This window comes from Parus major, chromosome 2 (genome assembly GCF_001522545.3).
Source record: "Parus major isolate Abel chromosome 2, Parus_major1.1, whole genome shotgun sequence".
Classification (NCBI taxonomy): Eukaryota; Metazoa; Chordata; class Aves; order Passeriformes; family Paridae; genus Parus; species Parus major.
This window is the reverse complement of record NC_031769.1, coordinates 148,549,322-148,555,946: the sequence shown is the minus strand read 5'-3', so window position 1 is coordinate 148,555,946 and position 6,625 is coordinate 148,549,322. Positions and strand designations below refer to the sequence as shown.

The 6,625-nt window shown below is 52.5% G+C and overlaps 1 protein-coding gene across 10 annotated transcripts in view; it reads right to left on the bottom strand.

Annotated features, from left to right (window-relative positions):
• ADGRB1 (adhesion G protein-coupled receptor B1) overlaps positions 1-1,486 on the bottom strand; it is a 280,813-nt gene extending 279,327 nt beyond the window's left edge. For 9 of the 10 annotated variants that reach the window (XM_015617986.3, XM_015617989.3, XM_015617992.2 and 6 more), the window contains exon 1: positions 897-1,486. The gene's annotated coding sequence lies outside the window, so the exon portion shown is untranslated. The remainder of the gene's footprint in view (positions 1-896) is intronic. The other variant, XM_015617994.3, reaches the window with a different exon arrangement.
• Positions 1,487-6,625: the final 5,139 nt, after the last annotated feature.

Genomic DNA, 6,625 nt, shown 5'->3' with positions numbered 1-6,625 from the left:
CCCCCCCCCAAAGAAAGGCTAAGCCATGCCTGGGTGCCAGCATCCCCCAGGAGCGCAGCGCCGGGAGCAGCCTGAGAGTGTGTCTGTGTGTCTGTGCCACGCTTTGAGCTCTACAGAGGCTAAAGGTTAATTTTTTCCCCCGGTGTGATGCGAAGTGCTGAGAAATGGCATTTGGGGGGGCACATGAGGGGCTCGTCCCCTCCCCAGCCGTAGCCTCCAGCCCTGGGTAGGTGCCACACAAGCAGGGAAGCAATCAAGGACCCCCCCACGCCGAGAGCTCTCCAAGGAAAAGGGGGAAGGCAGGAAGATGCGATGAGGGCAGATTCATGCCTGGGGCAGGCAGCTGCCTGTCCTTCCGAGACTTTGTTTGCCAACATTGCGGGCTGAGGAGTCCCGGACCCCAGGGCTGCCCGCGAAGGCACCGCGGCTCCACAGCACTTCGCAGCTCAGCCCCGGCTGGCTCTGCAGCTCTCCTGTCGCGATCCCCCGCTCTTCTCCCCTCGCCTGGCTGCCTTCTCCCCCCGCAAACAACCCAATCCCCAGCTCCCTTCCCCAGGACACGTCTGCATTTCCCCCTCCGCATCCTGCAGACATTCAACATTTTTCCACCAGTGCTTGATGTTTGCCCACAGGACCTGCATGCACAGAAGTTAAAACTTCCCGTGTCAGGGAATGATCGGTCCAAATTGCGGAGTGGAAGGGACGAAAACATCCTCCGGGTGTTGTTTCCAGGGGCAAAAGCACAGGAGTGGGTTCCCACCGCTGCCCCCATCGCCGTCTCCCCTGGGGATGGAGACAGACCCCCCTGCGCTCCAGGCAAAGCGCAGCCGGAGAAGTGGCGTTCCCCCTCTCCCTCCCCTCTGTGGAAGAAGGAAAGGTGGCCGGGAGCCCCTTACCTTGCCGAGCTCCCCAGGTTTTATATCCTCCTTCTTCCCTTCGTCAAATTCCAAATGGAAACCAGCAACATATCCAGGGGTAACCAGCCCAACATTGGGCAGCGCGTGAAGTCCAAAAGGATGGCAGAGCTCTCTCCCCCTCCGCTTCCTCCACTCTTGCCTCTACATATATATATACATACACATTTATATATATATATATATATGTATATATTAAATGGAAAAGAGGAAAAAAATACTAAAAGAAATGGGGGTGGGGAGGGAGAGGAAGGGAGAACCTTTGGTGTCTCTGCAGACAGGCAGGTAGAAGAGAAAAGCTGAAAATAATTAAGCCGTTTTTTGAGGAATCCTTAGGAGAGGGGAAAAACGCAGTTAAAAGCCAGTAAATCATTAGATCCAATCAGACAATCAAGTCTTCTCCTTTGGAAAAAAAAAAATATACAGCAAGGTTCAGAGTAGCTTTCCCAGCAGCGAGGAGCGAGAATGGTCTTCTTCAGAAAGATATGTTTGTTTAAAATCCACTCGTCTGCTTTTCCTTCTTTCTCTCTCTTCTCCCCCCACACTTTTTTTTTTCTTTTTTTTTTTTTTTTTTTTTTTTTTTCTGCTTCTGAATCTCTCTCTCTGAAACTAGATCCAGTCTTTGTAGCCAGGGGCTGCATTAAGGATTACATCAGGCTTTTATAAGCTTTCCAGATCACACATTAGAGTGAGAGAGAGAGAGAGAGGGAGGGAGGGAGGGATAGGAGGGAGGGATGAAATGCACACACACATACACACGCACACGCACGGATCGGAGCTCTGTAAAACAGGCAGCTATAGGCAAGGACCCGAACTGACACGGTATCGCATCGGGCATGCTCCGCTAGCCTCCAGCAGGAGAGGATGGATGGATGGATGGATGGATGGATGGATGGATGGATGGATGGATGGATGGATGGATGGATGGAACAGAGGAGCCAGCGACAGCCGGAGCGCGCTGGCAGCAGAGCAGCGCAGCCTCCTCGGGACAGCTTAGCCCTAAGCGGGGAGCCAGGAGGTGAAGAGGTAGCCGGGATGGTGGTGGTGAGGATGGCGAGGCTTCTGCTTCCCCCCCTCTCCCCTCCCCGCTCCCCCAAAAACCTGCGGAGGCTCAGCACGGAGCGGTGCCGCTCGCCCGCAGAGGGATGCGCAGAGACGCTGGTGCCGCTGCCTGGGTACCGGGAGGGAGAGGGGGGTGCTGGGGCTCTCTCATCGCGCCCCCCGGAGCCTCCCCCGGAGCTGACAGCGTGGGAAAGGGGACGGGACACTGGACAGGGCGGCGGGGAGCAGCGGGGCAGTGGCTCCCCAGCCCCTCAGCTGCGGGGAGGGAGGGCGGGGATGGGGGGGACCTCCCCCAGCACCCCGGCTTGGCCGTGCCTTTGCACCAGGGCGCGCGGTTTGCCCAGGCAGAAGACGGTGACAGCCATTAACCCTTTCCTAATTGTTTAAATTTTACCTCTTTCCTAGCATCCTCCTCAACTCCTTGCTCCATTAACCCAAAATCTGTGGGGGAGGGGGGGGGAGTTGGGGGGGTCTCAGATCCAGGCAACACCCCGGGGTAGCAGGAGGATGGGGAGGGGGGAAGGGAAAGTTTGAGCAGGTGGAGGGAACGGGCTGGGCTGAAAGGTACGTGCTACATCCCGGCAGATTTGGGGTAAAGGTGCTGCCTCCAGGTCTGCAGCCTGAGGAAGGTCCTCCGGTAATGGGAAGCCTGCCGAGCAGAGAAGGAGGGTGGGAAGGGGATGGAAGGGAGACGGATAAGGCTGGAGGTGTGTGGAGAGCTGAGGGACTTCAGCATCCTGTCAGACTTCGGGACCTGCCCCTTGTTTTTAACCCTTCCTACTCCAAAAGGGGGAAACCGACCCTCTTTCCCTGACAAAATCACCTCCCTCCGTGCCCGGAGCTGCTGCTCCTCCATCAGGGAAGGGGCACAGACCTGCCCAAAGAGCAGAGGTAAAGATCCCATGTGCCACCACTCTCTGTCCCTCTGCCTCAGGGAGGGAGTGGAACACCCCATCTCTCCCCCCATGGACTCTCCAGGGCATCACCACCCCCTCCCCTTGGCCTTCTTCCCCTTCCCTCCCTTCCCTTCACATCATCCAGCCCTTTATCCCCTATTTCCACACCTTCAAACCTTTTCCATCCCTAAAAAAACTCCTGGGGGAAGGAGAAAAGAAAGAAAATTCTTCATTTCGACGAGCTGAGCTGCAGACCCTGGCTGTGGAGGAACGCAGCAAAGCAGCCTCTCATCCCCAGCCAGCACTGCAGCATCGCTGGCCAAAGGCATCTGTGACATCTCCAGTTAAGCGGGGACTGGAGCAAAGGGGCAGCTGGGGCCTGAAATGCAGGGTTTTAGCCGACAGGCGGCTATGCTGGATTAGCACAGTGCATGCTCCGAATGGAAATCTCTCCCTTTCCCTCGCCAGCATTTTGGGAGTTTGTTTTCCTTCAAGAAGGCTTCCCTGCTCCTCCGAGTCGCCCAGGGATTTCTTATCCATCTCTGCTGCTTCTCTCTCTCCAACCCTCTCACAAGTGCCAGCAGGAGAGTGGAAAGATTTGGAGGGAGCCAAGGAGTGCTTGGCAAAAGGAGCCCAACCCTAAACCTCACCCTAAACCTCACCCTAACCCTAACCCTGCCCCTCTGAGCGCCGTGGGGCAGCTCTGCCTTGATTTTGGAGAGATGGGGGAGGAGGGGGGCACTCACCTTCCCTGTCCTGCGTTTGGGGAGTCAGGCAGAGCAAGGTGCAGCTGCACTCTCCCCTGTGCTGCAGGGCAAGGAAGCCCCAGCAGAAGGACAAAGAACCAGAAAGTGCTACTGACCAAACAAAACCCATTTTCACTTGCTGCAGTGGGGCCTGGTAGGAAACTCATCTTTATGGAAATGTGGAATTTGGCTTCATGAATCTGAGAATCACAGAATATCCTGGGCTGGAGAAGTCCCACAAGGTTCATCAAAGTCTAGCTCCTGGCCCTGCACAGGACCAGGAATCCTACCCTGAGCCACAGAGCATTGTCCAAAATACTGACAAATCTCACTGCTGACCATTTTCTTCCAGTCCTAAGTAGAGGTATTTGTGAATTCCTAGACCCCCATTTAACAAGAGGGAAAACATGGCCCACACCTCAAAATCATGGAGTGGCCTGATGTCCCAAGTGCCCTCCAGGGAGAGCTGAGGGTGAGCTGTGACAGCAAACAGGACGTGAGGATTTGGGGTCTGCAGCTGGCTGAGGTAGCCAAGTGCAATAATTCACCTGCTCTCTTCATCTGTGAAGTGAAGAAGGCAGAATAACTTTAGCATAAAATGGATCTGTGAAATTCCCTGAAGCAGGATAATTCTGAAGGCAAAGAAGGACATTGGCAGAGCAAGAGATACTCTCAAAACATCAGATCTCCCAGAAATCTGAGCTTGGGGAGGCACAGACCTTTCCTTCCAGCCTGCCAACATAACCCAGCCATGGGATCTGGGGGGAGAATGGTTTATACATAACGGATTTAAACATAAACATAAATCTGTAACACTGCAGATTTAAAGACACCTTGGTGTTCATGGTTGTCCCCTCTGCTCCCCACATAGGGACCTTGCAGTCCTAGGTCAGCACAATTAATTTATGACACAGAAAGCCCCGAAACAGAAATCTCTGCCCTGTTTTGCTTGAAACTGCACAGAAATCACCAAAAGGCCTCAGCTCAGCCCAAACTGGCAGCCCCTGTCCCATCACAATATGGTGGGAGGACTCCTGAAGTTACTCAGGGCACCATCAGGACCTTCCAGTGTCATTCCCAGAGGAAAAGAAGCAGACAAGAGCAGCAAAAACAGAGGTCACAAGGCCCAGAAGGTTTTGGGACACACCATCCCCACACCATCATGGTGGTGCCAATAAGGCAAACCCACCCCCAGCTCTCCTTGGTGAGGTGCAGGGTGGGTTTTGTGACAAACACTGACTTTGCTGTCCAAAAACACAACCAAGAGTGAAGTATCTTTCTCTTCTCTGCTCTGTTTCCTGTCTGGGTTTTGGAGGTGGAAAGGATTGAGCTGGATCCAGCTGTAATTCTCCTCTTCCCCCTGCCAAAGGAAAACAGCAAACTCAAGAGAGGTAAACAAATCTTTACACACACTTTGAATTTAAAACATGTTTATTACACAGAAAACACCTCTTGTTGTCAGAGGCAAAACGGGTCCAGAGCAAAGGAAAAAAGGGGTGGGAATATCCAGGGTTAAATGGAACACCCCTGGGAATATGCAAAGAGATTTTGGGAGAAGGATTAAGCTGCACACTTCAGGAGCCTAAGCTGGTCTCAAACTACAAAGTACATGAGGGAGACATGAAAGAGACAGAAAAACATTTTCTATCTGCCCAATTTTTCCACCTTCTTTTGAAGCACGGAATACGGACGGAAAAAGGCTGTTTGGGCTGGTAGCTGCTCCGAGCTGGTTTAGATTTGTTAACTCTGTCCTCCCACCTCCCACATTGCAAAGGTAGGCTGGTGGTGCCGTTGGAATAATAGATTTGCCACAAAAATCTGCTGGAAGCATAATTGCAATGTACAGACACTGAGTTTGGCTTTTTTTGGAGGAGAGTCTTCCTCCCAGTGGTACCCCCAGATATTGTAGGTGTAGACGAGGATGGCAAGGAAAAAAAACAAAGGGAATGCCTGGGATTCCCAGGGGATCTGTTTGGAAAGGATAACTGCAAAGCAGGACAGCTTGTAATCAGTTTGCTTCCCCTCCAGCAACAGATACCACCGTGTTTACATCTATAACACTTTCCATTGTGTCTGGTTAAAAATCTCCTTGAACACTTCAAATTTTCAGCCAGCCACATCTTCCTGCTGAAGGGGAACATGGGATAACTCAGCTCTAGCCAGGACTTGAAAGGGATTTTCCCATGCCTGCTTCTCACACGACTGCTGTGCTTTCCACCTCACTTTTGCTGTTGTCAATTTTTATATATTTTTAATGACTTTTCATTGCCGTTGCCAGCTGTGGTTTCTGCTGGCAGTGGCTGCTCAGGAGCGTTAATGCTCACGTACCACAGGTCAAACCCAGCAATCCCAGCTCTCCTAAGGGTGAAGAGAAAACTCCTGTTCCTCCTCCCATGGGCTGCATTTACTGAGTGTGGGAATTGTGGGTGTTCAAGGAGTGTTTTTGCTCAAACTCCTCCATTTTTGGACAACGTGGCGAGAGAATTCTCTCTCCTAAAACAGGAATTTAGCACCAAGCCTATTTTATAGGTTTGTAAAGTGAGGCAAGGTAGAACTTCCAGCTTTCCCAAGCATGGAAAATCCTGACTCCAGCCCTGTCTCCTGACCAGCCTGCTCTGCACACCAGGGCCAGGGGACAACTTCATGGAGCCCCAAAAAGGATCTTAGTGAGGGGAACAAGCACCAGCACAAGTATGGTGACTGCCAGTGATAGTGGAGGGAGCTTGGATGAGTGACTGCTGCTTTGTTGAGGAAACCAAGCTACTCACAAGGCCCCAAATCTCTTGGATGGCCAAGGGAGAGGATATAACCCCCCCTCTGAAAGCATTTGTGATGCTGGCTTTGCCATCAGGAAGGAATGATGGAGCCCCAAACCCAGATGTTCACAGATTCTCTTTTTCCAGAGCTTTGAACTGATCCTGAATTTTTCATTTTCCCCTTTCCCTGTCCAGGAAAGGAAGAGGTGGGATGGTCCCTCCTATAGCAAGGCCAAAAGCTGGAGAAGATC